The sequence below is a fragment of the Mirounga angustirostris genome, unplaced genomic scaffold, assembly GCF_029215605.1.
Source record: "Mirounga angustirostris isolate CCGP_5_RB_7025 unplaced genomic scaffold, mMirAng1.0.hap1 SCAF_16, whole genome shotgun sequence".
NCBI classification, from domain to species: Eukaryota; Metazoa; Chordata; class Mammalia; order Carnivora; family Phocidae; genus Mirounga; species Mirounga angustirostris.
In genome coordinates this window covers 14,886,612-14,901,867 of record NW_026991724.1, presented here as the reverse complement: position 1 = coordinate 14,901,867, position 15,256 = coordinate 14,886,612, and positions in this window count along the sequence as shown.

Here is a 15,256-nt window from a genome sequence, read left to right as displayed (position 1 = left end):
TTCTAGAAAATGGTCATTTTAAATTCCCCTGAACAGAGTAATTAATGGAAATCTGGACTTTGAGGATGCTGCCATTAAGGGCACAAAAGGTAGTGAAGAACATGTTATTGGAAAGTAGAAGGGAGATCCTAGTTATGTAGTGGCAGAAAGTTTAGTAATACTATTTACTGACTTGAGTAACATGGAAAGCAGAAATTATGTTGAAAGAGTTGGGCGACCTAGCTGAGATTCCCAAACAAACTGCTAGAGTTACCACTTTTTTTGTTGTTGTTTATAATAAAATAAAGGGAAGAATGGTTAAATAAAAAGGAATCAGTACTTAGGAATTAAGATGGTGGAGCAGAAAGCACCAGGAATTCATCTCCCTATGTGTTAGGCAAAATCCAATAATTTTGGAACTCTGAAGTCTATTCAAAGGCCTGCAACTTCTAGGGGAAATCTTGGACAGTAAATTAATTTAGGTCAATGTCAACTCTTAGCTTAGTAGCATCTACCTATTGCCCACTCCCTAGATGGGTGGCAGGCATCCATGCACATGTTCCAGGAGCAGCTTGCATGCAGCTTGACAAAACCAGGGTAGGTGTCTGTCCTCCAGATACTGAGGATCTATGATCACTGATTGCTGCTTTTTTTTTTTTTAAGTTTTTATTTGAATTCCAGTTAGTTAATATACAGTGTTATATTAGTTTCAGTGAACAATATAGAGATTGAACACTTTCATACATCATCAGGTGCTCATCACAACAAGTGCCCTCCTTAATCCCCACTACCTATTTAACCCATCCCCCCACCCACCTCCCCTGGTAACCATCAGTAGATTCTCTGTAGTTAAGAGTCTGGTTTGCTTCTCTCTTTTCTTTCCCCACCTTTGCTCATTTGTTTTGTTTCTTAAATTCCACATATGAATGAAACCATACTGATTGCTGCTTCAGATTGCAAAGATACAGATATAGGGATAGGCAGCCAGTGTTGGAATCCTCACTGCCATTGCTGAAAACCCACTCCCTCCAACTGAAGCCATTTGTAGCAGATTTAAAGTGTGTGCACATTTCTCCCCACTTCATTTTTCTCTTTTTCCCCTTGTTGAAGTCATACATTTAAGACTATGATATGAAAAAGCAACCACATATACAGGAGAATTTAGAAAGTCACTATACATACACAGTGAACGGTACAGTCTCAGAAAAGACCTGAGTTGACCTTAAATTTACACTTCAGGCTGATTGCTGGCACAGAGAGAGCCTATAATTAAATTTTTTTAAAAAAGCGAACCTTGGGAAACAAAGAAAATCTTTTTAATTGAATCAATAGATCTACTGAATCAACAGAAACTATCTCTGACAAAGATCAGATGGCAGACTAACCAAAGATTTTATAACAATTGTCTTAAAGATGCTAAAAGATCTACAGGAAGATAAAGTCAAGGAAATGATGTATGAACACAGTGGAAATAACAATGAACAAAAAGATAATATAAAAATGAACAAAAAGAAATGTGGGGCTGGAAAGTACAGTAACTGAAATGAAAAATCCACTAGAGGGATTTGAAAGCAGATTTGAATAGGCAGAACAAAGAATTGGTGAATTTGAAGAAAGGACTACTGAAATGATCAACTCTGATGAACAAAAAGAAAAGAGACTAAAGAAAAGTGAACAGTGAACAGACATTATCAAGTGGAAAAACATATACATCACAGAAGTCCCAGAAGGAGAAAAGACAGAGAAAGGGGAAGAAAGATTATGAGAAGATTCGATGAAGAAAAAATGATTGCAATCTTTCCAAATTTGATGAAAGCAATTAATATAAATATTCAAAAGGCTCATCCAACTCCAAGTAGGATGAACTCAAAGAAGCCCACACCAAGACATACTGTAATCTAACTGTCAAAATCCAAAGACAAGGTTCCGGTCCAACATGGTGACACAGAAAGACCCTAAACTCACCTCATCGATGCAACATACCAAATTATAACTATTTATAGAACACTTCTTCCTGAAGAAGAACTGAGGGCTGACTGAACAACTTCTGAATAACCAAAGATAGAGAACAGCAAGAGAGATGAAGACATGCCACAGTTTAAAAGAGTAACTAGCATACAGAGCCACAGCTCCAGTCAGCCAGCATAAGTCACCAAGCATATACAACCTACACAGGGGACACCATACACAAGACCATTCCTTTAAGTTTAGGAGAAGTAGTCATTCCGCCTAATCCACAGAAACAAAAATAGAAAGTCAAGCAAAATGGACAAAGGAATATGCTTCCGAAGAAAGAACAAGAAAAAAAACTCAGAAAAAGAACTAAATGAAACAGAGATAAGAACTTAAGTAATGATCATAAAGATACTCACCTGGCTGGAGAAAAGAGTGGAAGAACTCAGTGAGACCTTCAATAAAGAAGAAGGTATCCAGGGTGCCTGGGTGGCTCAGTTGGTTAAGTGTCTGCCTTAGGCTCAGGTCATGATTCCAGGGTCCTGGGATCGAGTCCCACATCAGGCTCCCTGCTCAGTGGGAAGTCTGCTTCTCCCTCTCCCCATACCCCTCACCCTGCTCATGCTCACACTCTTTCTCTTTCTCACTCTCTCAAATGAATAAATAAAATCTTAAAAAAAAAAAAAAAAAGAAGAAGAAGGTATCAGTGATCTGGAACACAAGGTAATGGAAAGCACACAAGCCGAACAGCAAAAAGAAAAAAGAATGTTTAAAAATAAGGATGATTAAGAGATCTCTTGGAAAACATCAAGTGAACAAACATTTGCATTATAAGGGTCCCAGAAGAAGAGAGAGAAAGGTATAGAAAATTTATCTGAAGAATAACTGAAAATTTCCTAACCTTGAGAAGGAAAAAGACATCCAAGTGCAAGAAGCACAGAGTTATAAACAAGAGACAAAGAAAAAGTTACCTATAAGGGAAAGCCCATAAAACTATAAACTCATTTTCAGCAGCAACTCTTCAGGCCAGAATAGAGTGGCATGATATATTCAAAGTGCTGAAAGTAAAAAACCTACAAATATGAATACTCTACCTAGCAAGGCTATGTGGATATGAAGGAAAGATAGAGAGTTGCCCAAACAAAAGATAAAGGAGTTTATCACACTAAACCAGCCTTACAATAAACGTTAAAGGGACTTCTTTTAGTGTAAGGAAGATGGCCATGATTAGAAATAAGAAATTAATAAAAAGATGTAAAATATGACAACATATACATCAAACACGGAGGAAGGAGTAAAAAGGGAAGAGAAGAGGAAAAAGGTTTTTTTTTTCCTTTTTCTGTGTCTTTTTAAGAATGATTTGAACTTAAATACTTAAATAACCATCAAGTTAATATAAACTGCTATTTACTTATGATGTTATACCAGAACCTCATGGTAACCAAAACCCCAAAACTTATGATAGACACACAAAAAAGTAAAAAAAAAAAAAAAAAAAAGCCAAATACAAAATTATCAAAACTCATCAATTACAAAGAAAGCAAGAAAAGAAAGGAAGAACTACAAAAACGACCAGAAAACAAAACAAAACAAAAATGGCAACAAGCACATACCTATCAATAATTACTTTAATGTAAGTGGACTAAAGGGTCCAATCAAAAGACATAGGGTGAACGAATGGAAAAAATATAAAGACCCATCTATATGCTGCTTACAAAAGACTCACTTTAGACCTAAAGATAAATACAGATTGAAAGTGAAGAGATGAAAAAATTCACTAAGCAAATATAAGTGGAAAAAAAAGCTGAGGTTACAATACTTAGAGCAGAAAAAAAAGACTTTAAAACAAAGACTGTAACAAGAGACAAAGAAGGGCATTACATAATGATAAAAGGACTACCAAAGATATAACAATTATAAATATCTATGCAACCAACAAAGGAACACCTAAATATATAAAACATATATTAACAGACATAAAGAGAGAAATTGATAGTAATACACTAGTAGCGGACTTTAACACCCCAAGTACATCAGTGGATAGATCATCAAGAATGAAAATTCTTTGAAATGACACACTGGACCACTTGGACATAACAAATATATACAGAACATTCCATCCCAAACCAACAGAATATGCATTATTTTCAAGTGTCCATGGAACATTTTCCAGAATAGATCATATAATTGGCCATAAAACGAGCGTCAATAAATTTAAGAAGATTGAAATCATACCATGCATCTTTCCTGATCAAAACAGCATGAAGCCAGAAATAAATTGCAAGAAAAAAATTGGAAAAAAACACAAACACATGGAGAATAAACAACATGATACTGAACAATACATGGGTCAACTAAGCAATCAAAGATACTAAAAAAATACATGGAGACAAATGAAAATGAAAACACAATGGTCCAAAATCCTTGGGACACCGTGAGAGCAGTTTTGTTTTGTTTTGTTTTTTCCAAAGATTTTATTTATTTGGGGAGGAGGGGCGGAGAGAGAGAGAGAGCACGAGCAGAGGGGAGGACAGGGGCAGAGGGAGAGGGACAAACTGACTCCCCACAGATCAGGGAGCCTGACATGGGGCTCAATCCCAGGACCCTAGGATCACAACCCAAGCTGAAGGCAGGCACTTAACCGACTGAGCCACCCAGGTGCCCATGAAAGCAGTTCTAAAAGAAAAGCAATATAGGTCTATCTCAAGAAATAAGAAAAATCTCAAATAACCTTACACCTAAGGGAAATAGAAAATAAATAAAAAACAAAGCCCAAGGTGAGTAGAAGAAAGGAATTAATAAAGATCAGAGCAGAAATAAATGACACAGAGACAAAAAACAAACAAACAAAAACCAAACATGACATAATAAAAAAAGTCAATGAAACCAGGAGCTGGTTCTTTTAAAAGATAAACAAAATTGACAGCCCTTTAGCCAGACTCATCAAGAAAAAATGCAAAAGGGCCCAAATAAATAAAATTAGAAATGAGAGAGAAGTACTGACACCACACCATCACTGATATATAAATGATTATAAGAACATACTATGAAAAATTACACACCAGAAAAAATGGACAATTAGAAAATTGGATAAATTCCTAGAAACATACAATCTTCCAAGAATGAACCAGGAAAACATAGAAAATCTAAACAGACCAATAATAAGTAACAAAATTAAATCAGTAATCAAAAACCTACCAAAAAATGAAAGTCCAGGAACAGATGAATTCACAGATGAATCCTACCAAAATTTAAAGGAGGGTTAATATCTATTCCCCTCAACCTATTCTAAAAAATACACAAAATCTAAGAAGAACCCATAGGGAAAAAAGATCCTTGACACTGGTCTTGACAATCATTTTATGGACATAACACACACAAAAAACACAATCAACAAAAGCAAAAATAAACAAGTGGGAATGCATCAAACTAAAAAAACCTCTACACAGAAAAAAAAAATCCAACAAAATGAAAAGGAAACCCACTGAATTGGCAAAAATATTTGCAAACCATATATCTGATAAGACAGTAACATCAAAAATATATGAAACTCATCTAACTCAATTGCTAAGAAACAAATAATCTGGTTTAAAAATGGGCAGAGGGGAGGGGCAAGATGGTGGAGGAGTAGGAGACCTAAATCTGCTCTGGTCCCAGGAATTCAGCTAGATAGTTATCAAACCATTCAGAACACCTACAAAATCAACAGAAGATCGAAAAAAAGAATAGCAGCAACCCTCTGAACAGAAAAGTGACCACTTTCTGGAAGGTAAGACATGCAGAGAAGTGAATCCGAGGCAATATACAGGAAGATAGACCTCCGGGGGAGGGAGCTTCTGTCAGCTGGCTACTGGCAAGTAATAGAGCAGCAGAGCACAAAATCGAAACTTGGGCTGTCGCTCCAGTGGCTAAGCAGGGAGTGGAACCCTTGCTGGGACAGTGTGGTCTCAGGACCCTCGGGGTCACAGAAAGACTGGGAGTGACTGAGTGTGGCAGAGCTCCCAGGTATCAGAGCAGGGAAGCCGGCTGCAAAGACAGAGCCAAGGAGTGGGCTGTCAGCTCGGAGTTGCCATAAACCCTGATCAGAGGCACAGCCAGGGCACTGTTCATTGAGCAGGGACCCTACATGTGGCAAATCCAGGCAGACTCCCCTTTCTCCCCAGGGAGGAGAGGCATGGTAGCACGATGCAGAATCTTCTGGGTTTGGAGACTCCAAACAGGGTCGTGTGCCAGAGATAGAAATGATCGGTCACAGGCCGGATGAACATGAGTGCAGCTGGAGACTAGGAAGACAGGAGTGACTGACTGCTTTTCTCTGAGGGCGCACTGAGGAGTGGGGCCCCGAGCTCTCAGCTACTCTAGGACCAGAGACTGGGAGGCCGCCATTTTCACTCTTGTCCCCCCAAAGGTGTTCGGAGAGCATTCAGGAAACAAAAGCTACAGAGAGCAAACCCAAGCAGATTACTTGGTCTGACCCCTGGCAAGGGCAGGGCAATTCTGCCTCAGGCAAAGACATTTCAGAATCACTGAAACAGGCCCCTCCCCCAGAAGATCAGCAAGAATATCCAGCCAAGACCAAGTTTACCGATCAATGAGAACTGCAGAACTCCAGCGCTAGGGGAATACAGCACATAGAATTCATGGATTTTTTGCCCATGATGCTTTAGTCTTTCAAAGCTAATTTTTAAAATTTTATTTTTTACTTTTCTATGTTTTTTAGTTGAATTTTTCTTCTTCCCTTTTTCAACCAACATCTTATCAATTCCTTTCTTAACATCTTTTCCATTTTTACACTCATATCCTATCTCTTCATTGTACTTAACCTTATTTTATATATATATATAAGATTTTTTCTTTAAAATTTTCGGATAAAGTTTCTTCTAACAGACCAAATATACCCTAAATCTAGTGTATGACATTGTCCTAGTCTCCCGCCTGATCACATTCTTTTTTTAACCAACTTCTTCTCTTATAAATTCCTTTTTTAAAATCCTTTTTAATTTTCATCTTTACATTCATGTTTCATCCCTTCATCATATTTACCTTATTTTTGTATACACATAAGTTTTTCTTTCTTCAAAATTTTGGGAGACAATTTCACCCAAAATCTAGTGTGTGGATCTGTTAGTTTCACCAGCCTGCTCATATATATATATTTTTTCCCTTTCTTCCCCCCCTCCTCCTGGTTTTGGGTCTCTTCTGATTTGTTTAGTGTATATTTTTCTGAGCTTGTTGTTACCATTTTAGCATTTTTTTAGAATTTTGTTCTCTCATTCATCTATTCTCCTCTGGACAAAATGACAACATGGAAAAACTCACCTCAAAGAAAACCAAGAGGCAGTACCAACTGCCAGGGATCTAATCACTACATACATTAGTAAGATGTCAAAACTAGAGTTCAGAATGATGATTATAAAGATATTAGCTAGGCTTCCGAAAAGCATAGAAGATACTAGAGAATCCCTTTCTGGAGAAATAAAAGGACTAAAGTCTAACGAAGTTGAAATCAAAAAGGCTATGGATGAGGTGCAATAAAAAATGGAGGCTCTAACTGCGAGGATAAATAAGGCAGAAGAGAAAATTAATGATATAGAAGACCAAATGATGGAGAATAAAGAAGCTGAGAAAAAGAGAAACAACTACTGGATCACAAGGACAGAATTCGAGAGATAAGTGATACCATAAAGTGAAACATTAGAATAATTGGGATCCCAGAAGAAGAAGGAAGAGAGGGGCAGAAGGTATAGTGGAGCAAATTATAGCAGAGAACTTCCCTAATTTGGGGAAGGAAACAGGCATCAAAATCCAAGATGCACAGAGAACCCCCCTCAAAATCAATAAAATAGGTCAACACCCCAACATCTAATAGCAAAACTCACAAGTCTCAGACACAAAGAGAAAATCCTGAAAGCAGCTCGAGACAAGAGATCTGTAACCTACAATGGTAGAAACATTGGATTGGCAGAAGACCTATCCACAGAGACCTGGTAGGCCAGAAAAGACTGGCATGATATATTCAGAGCACTAAATGCAGACAAGAATACTAGATCCAGCTAGGCTGTCATTGAAAAGAGAAGGAGAGATAAAAAGCTTCCAGGACAAACAAAAACTAAAAGAATTTACAAACACCAAACCAGCCCTACAAAAAAATATTGAAAGGGGCCCTCTAAGCAAAGAAAGAGCTTAAAAATAACATAGACCAGAAAGGACCAGAGACAATATGCAGTAACAATCACCTTACAGGCAATACAATGGCACTAAATTCCTATCTTTCAATAGTTACCCTGAATGTAAATGGACTAAATGCCCTGATCAAAAAACACAGGCTATCAGATTGGATAAAAAAACAAGACCCATCGATATGCTGTCTGCAAGAGACTCATTTTAGACCCAAAGACACCTCCAGGTTTAAAGTGAGGGGGTGGAAAACCATTTACCATGCTAATGGACACCAAAAGAAAGCTTGAGTGGCAATCCTTATATCAGACAAATTAGATTTTAAACCAAAGACTGTAATAAGAGATGAGGAAGGACACTACATCATACTTAAAGGGTCTATCCAACAAGAAGATCTAACAATTGTAAATATCTATGCCCCTAACGTGGGAGCAGCCAATTATATAAGCCAACTAATAAACAAATCAAAATAACACATCAACAATAATACAATAACGGTAGGGGACATTAACACCCCCTCACTGAAATGGACAGATCATCTAAGCAAAAGATCAACAGGGAAATAAAGGCTATAGAGGACACACTGGACCAAATGGACTTCACAGATATATTCAGAACATTCCATCCCAAAGCAACAGAATACACATTCTTCTCTAGTGCGCATGGAACATTCTCCAGAATAGATCACATCCTGGATCACAAATCAGGTCTCAACTGGTACCAAAAGATTGGGATCATTCCTTGCAAGTTTTCAGGCCACAATGCTTTGAAACTAGAACTCAATCACAAGAGGAAAGTCGGAAAGAACTCAAATACATGGAGGCCAAAGAGCATCCTACTATAGAATGAATGGGTCAACCAGGAAATTAAAGAAGAATTTAAAAAATACATGGAAACCAATGAAAATGAAAACACAACTGTTCAAAATCTTTGGGATGCAGCAAAGACAGTCCTAAGAGGAAAGTATACAGCAATAAAAGCCTTTCTCAAGAAACAAGAAAGGTCTCAAATACACAACCTAACCCTATATCTAAAGGAGCTAGAGCAAGAACAGCAAGCAAATAAAGCCTAAACCCAGGAGGAGAAGAGAAATAATAAAGATCAGTGCAGAAATCAATGAAATAGAAACCAAAAGAACAGTACAACAGATCAACGAAACTAGGAGCTCGTTCTTTGAAAGAATTAACAAGATTGATAAACCCCTGGCCAGACTTATCAAAAAGAAAAGAGAAAGGACCCAAATAAATAAAAGCATGAATGAAAGAGAAGAGATCACAACCAACACCAAAGAAATACAAACAATTATAAGAACATATTATGAGCAACTATACACCAGCAAACTAGATAATCTGGAAGAAATCGATGCATTCCTAGAGATGTATCAACTACCAAAACTCAACCAGGAACAAATAGGGAACCTGAAGAGACCCATAACCACTAAGGAAATTGAAGCAGTCATCAAAAATCTCCCAAAAAAGAAGAGCCCAGGTCCAGATGGTTTCCCAGGGTAATTCTACTAAAGATTTAAAGAAGAATTATACCTATTCTTCTGAGGCTGTTTCAAAGAATTGAAATGGAAGGAAAAACTCCCAAACTCATTCAAAAGGCCAGCATTACCTTAATCCCTAAACCAAAGAACCCACCAAAAAGGAGAATTACAGACCAATATCCCTGATGAACATGGATGCAAAAATTCTCACCAAAATACTACCCAATAGGATCCAACAGTATATTAAAAGGATTATTCATCACAACCAAGTGGGATTTATTCCTGGGCTGCAAGGTTGGTTCAACATCCACAAATCAATCAATGTGATACAACACATTAATAAAAGAAAGAACAAGAACCATATGATCCTCTCAATAGACGCAAAAAAACATTTGACAAAGTACAGCAAACTTTCTTGATGAAAACTCTTCACAGTGTAGGGATACATACCTCATTATAAAAGCCATCTATGAAAAAACCCATAGCAAATATCACTCAATGGGGAAAAACTGAGAGCTTTTCCCCGAAGGTCAGGAACACAGCAGGATGTCCACTATCACCACTGGTGTTCAAACACAGTACTAGAAGTCCTAGCCTCAGCAATCAGACAAGAAAAAGAAATAAAAGGCATCCAAATCGGCAAAGAAGAAGTGAAATGCACTTTTTGCAGATGATATGATACTTTATGCGGAAAACCCAAAAGACACCACCCCAAAACTGCTAGAACTCATAAAAGAATTCAGTCAAGTGGCAAGATATAAAATCAATGCACAGAAATCAGTGGCATTTCTATACACCAACAAGACAGAAGAAAGAGAAATTAAGGAGTCGATCCCATTTACAATTGCACCCAAAACCATAAGATACCTAGGAATAAATCTAACCAAAGAGGCAAAGGATCTGTACTCAGAAAACTGTAAAATACTCAGGAAAGAAATTGAGGAAGACACAAAGAAATGGAAAAACATTCCATGCTCATGGATTGGAGGAACAAATATTGTGAAAATGTCTATGAAACCTAGAGCAATCTACACATTTAATGCAATCCCTATCAAAACACCACCCACTTTTTTCAAGGAAATGGAACAAATAATTCTAAAATTTGTATGGAACCAGAAAAGACCCCGAATAGCCAGAGGAATGTTGAAAAAGAAAAGCAAAGCCAGTGGCATCACAATTCCGGACTTCAAGCTCTATTACAAAGCTGTCATCAAGACAGTATGGTACTCGCACAAAAACAGACACATAGATCAATGCAACAGGACAGAGATCCCAGAAATGGACCCTCAACTCAATGGTCAACTAATCTTTGACAAAGTAGGAAAGAATGTCCAATGGAAAAAAGATAGTCTTTTCAACAAATGGTGTTGGGAAAATTGGGCAGCCACGTGCTGAAGAATGAAACTGGACCATTTCCTTATACCACACACAAAAATAGACTTAAAATGGTTGAAAGACCTAAATTTGAGACAGGAATCCTTCAAAATCCTTGAGGCAGCAACCTCTTCGACCTCAGCTGCAGCAACTTCTTCCTAGAAACATCACCAAAGGCATCGGAAGCACGGGCAAAAATGAACTACTGGGACTTCATCAAGATAAAAAGCTTTTGCAGAGCAAAGGAAACAGTCAACAAAACCAAAAGACAACGGACAGAATGGTAAAAGATATTTGCAAATGACATATCAGATAAAGAGCTAGTATCCAAAATCTATATAAAGAACTTATCAACATCAAAACCCAGAGAACAAATAATCCAATCAAGAAATGGGCAGGGGGGTCGGAGCAAGATGGCGGAGGAGTAGGAGACGTGGATTTCATCTCCTCTCAGGAATTCAGCTGGATAGGGATCAAACCATTCTGAACACCTACAAACTCAACAGGAAATCGAAGAAAAGAATAGCAACAACTCTATCATCAGAAAAGCGACCACTTTCTGGAAGGTAGGACATGCGGAGAAGTGAATCCGAGGCGATATTCGGGAGGAAAGACAGCGGGGGAGGGGTCTCCATCGGACGCATCTGGCAAGTGATAGAACCACGGAGCACAAAATCAGAACTTTTAAAAGTCTGCTCCGCTGAGGGACATCACTCTGGTGGCTAAGCCGCGGGTGGAACCCTCCGGGACAGTGTAGTCTCAGGACCCTCGGGGTCACACAAAGACCGGGGGTGCCTGAGTGTGGCAGAGCTCCCAGGTATCAGAGCAGGGAAGCCGGCTGCAGAGGTGGAGCCCAGATGTGGGCTTTCAGCTTGGGGTTGCCATAAACCATGATCTGCGGCACAGTCGGGCCACTGCAACTCCAGCAGGGACCCAACAAGCGGCAGATCTGGGGAGACTCACCTTCCCCCCCTGGGAGGAACTGCGCGAGAGTGCACCGCAGGGATCTGCTGGGTTTGGAGACTCCACACGGGGTCAGATGCCAGAGATAGAAATGCACGGTCACAGGCCGGGTGAGCACAGAGTGTGGCTGGAGACGGGGAGACGGGTTTTTTTCTTTTCTCTTTTCTCTGGGGGCTCACTGAGGAGTGGCGCCCCGAGTTCTCGGCTCCTCCGGGGCAGAGATTGGGAGGCCGCCATTTTCACTCTCCGCCTCCAAAGCTGTACGGAAAGCTCGCAGGGAACAAAAAGCTCTGGAGAGCAACCCGAGCAGATTACTTAGCCCGGACCTGGCAAGGGCGGGGCAATTCCGCCTCCAGCAAAGACATTTGGAAACCACGGCAACAGGCCCCTCCTCCAGAAGATCAGCGAGAACAGCCAGCCAAGACCAAGTTTACCGATCAATGAGAACGGCAGAACTTCAGCGCTAGGGGAATACTGCACATAGAATTCATGGCTTTTTTACCATTATTCTTTAGTCTTTCAAAGTTAATTTTTTTTTAACTTTTTTCTTTTTTTTTCTTTTTTTTGAATTCTTCTTTTTCCCTTTTTCAACCAACATCTTATCAATCCCTTTTTTAAAAAAACATTTTTATTTTTCATTTTTAGTCATATTCTATCCCTTCATAGTAGTTACCTGTATTTTTGGCATATATATATAAGTTGTTCTCTCTTTAAAATTTTGAGATAGTTTCTTCTAACAGATTAAAATATACCCTAAATCTCTAGTATATAGTTTTTTCTACTCCCCTGCCTGATCACATTCTCCCCCTTTTTTTTCTTTTTTCTTTTTTTGAATCCTTTTTTTCAAACAAATTATTATCAATTCCTTTTATAAAATTTTTTATACTTTCCATCTTTACAGTCATATTCCATCCCTTCATCATATCAACCCTTATTTTTGAACATATATAAGTTTTTCTTTCTTTAAAATTTTGGGAGGCACTTTCTTCTAACAGACCAAAATACACCCCAAATCTAGTGTGTGGCACTGATATATATACCAGCCTGATCATATTTGATCACATTCTGTTTTTTGTTGTTGTTTTGTTTTGTTTGTTTTTGTTTGTTTTTATCTTTATCTTTTTATTTTATTTCTTTTTCTTTTTTCTCTCTTTCCCTTTCTTTTTCCACTGCTTCAGGTCTTTTCTGATTTGTTTAGAGTATATTTTCTGGGGACGTTGTTACTCTGCTAGCATTCTGTTCTCTCATTCATCTATTCTCCTCTGCACAAAATGACAAGACGGAAAAAATCACCTCAACAAAAAGAACAAGAGGTAGTACCGACTGCCAACTCAATACGGACATTAGTACGATGTCAGATCTAGAGTTCAGAATCATCACTTTAAAGATACTACCTGGGCTTGAAAAAAATATGGAAGTTATTAGAGAAACCCTTTCTGGAGAAGTAGAAGAACTAAAATCTAATCAAGTCGAAATCAAAAAGGCTATTAATGAGGTGCAATCAAATATGGGGGCGCTAACTGCTAGGATAAATGAGGCAGAAGAGAGAATCAGTGATATAGAAGACCAAATGATGGAAAACAAAGAAGCTGAGAAAGAGAGAGATAAACAACTACTGGATCACAAGGGCAGAATTAGAGAGATAAGTGATACCATAAGGCAAAACAACATTAGAATAATTGGGATCCCAGAAGAAGAAGAAAGAGAGACAGGGGCAGAAGGTATAATGGAGCAAATTATAGCAGAGAACTTCCCTAATTTGGGAAAGGAAACAGGCATCAAAATCCAGGACGCACAGAGAACCCCTCTCAAAATCAATAAAAATAGGTCAACACCCTGACATCTAATAGTAAAACTTACGAGTCTCAGAGACAAAGAGAAAATCCTGAAAGCAGCTCGGGAGAAGAGATCTGTAACCTACAAGGGTAGAAAGATTAGACTGGCAACAGACCTATCCACAGACCTGGCACGCCAGAAAGAACTGGCAGGATATATTCAGAGCACTAAATGAGAAAAATATGCAGCCAAGAATACTAGACCCAGCTAGGCTGTCATTGAAAATTGAAGGAGAGATAAAAAGCTTCCAGGACAAATAAATACTAAAGGAATTTGCAAACTCAAAACCAGCCCTACAAGAAATCTTGAAAGGGGTCCTGTAAGCAAAGAGAGACCCTAAAAGCAACATAGACCAGAAAGGAACACAGACAATATACAATAACAGTCACCTTACAGGCAATACAATGGCACTAAATTCCTATCTTTCAATAGTTACCCTGAATGTAAATGGGCTAAATGCCCCAATCAAAAGACACAGGCTATCAGACTGGATTAAAAAACAAGACCCATCGATATGCTGTCTGCAAGAGACTCATTTTAGAACCGAACACACCCCCAGATTGAAAGTGAGGGGGTGGAAAACCATTTACCATGCTAATGGACACCAAAAGAAAGCTGGGGTGGCAATCCTTATATCAGACAAATTAGATTTTAAACCAAAGACTGTAATAAGAGATGAGGAAGGACATTATATCCTACTTAAAGGGTCTATCCAACAAGAAGATCTAACAATTGTAAATATCTATGCCCCTAACATGGGAGCAGCCAATTATATAAGCCAATCAATGACAAAAGCAAAGAAACACATCAACAACAATATAATAATAGTGGGGGACTTTAACACCCCCCTCACTGAAATGGACAGATTGTCTATGCAAAAGATCAACAAGGAAATAAAGACTTTAAATGACACACTGGACCAAATGGACTTCACAGACATATTCAGAATATTCCATCCCAAAGCAACAGAATACACATTCTTCTCTAGTGCCCATGGAACATTCTCCAGAATAGATCACATCCTAGGTCACAAATCAGGTCTCAACCGGTACCAAAAGATTGGGATCATTCCTTGCAAGTTTTCAGGCCACAATGCTTTGAAACTAGAATTTAATCACAAGAGGAAAGTCGGAAAGAACTCAAATACATGGAGGCTAAAGAGCATCCTACTGAAGAATGAATGGGTCAACCAGGAAATTAAAGAAGAATTTAAAAAATACATGGAAACCAATGAAAATGAAAATACAACTATTCAAAATCTTTGGGATGCAGCAAAGGCAGTCTTAAGAGGAAAGTATATAGCAATACAAGCCTTTCTCAAGAAACAAGAAAGGTCTCAAGTACACAACCTAACCCTACACCTAAAGGAGCTGGAGATAGAACAGCAAATAAAGCCTAAACCCAGCAGGAGAAGAGAAATAATAAAGATCAGCACAGAAATCAATGAAATAGAAACTAAAAGGACAGTAGAACAGATCAACGAAA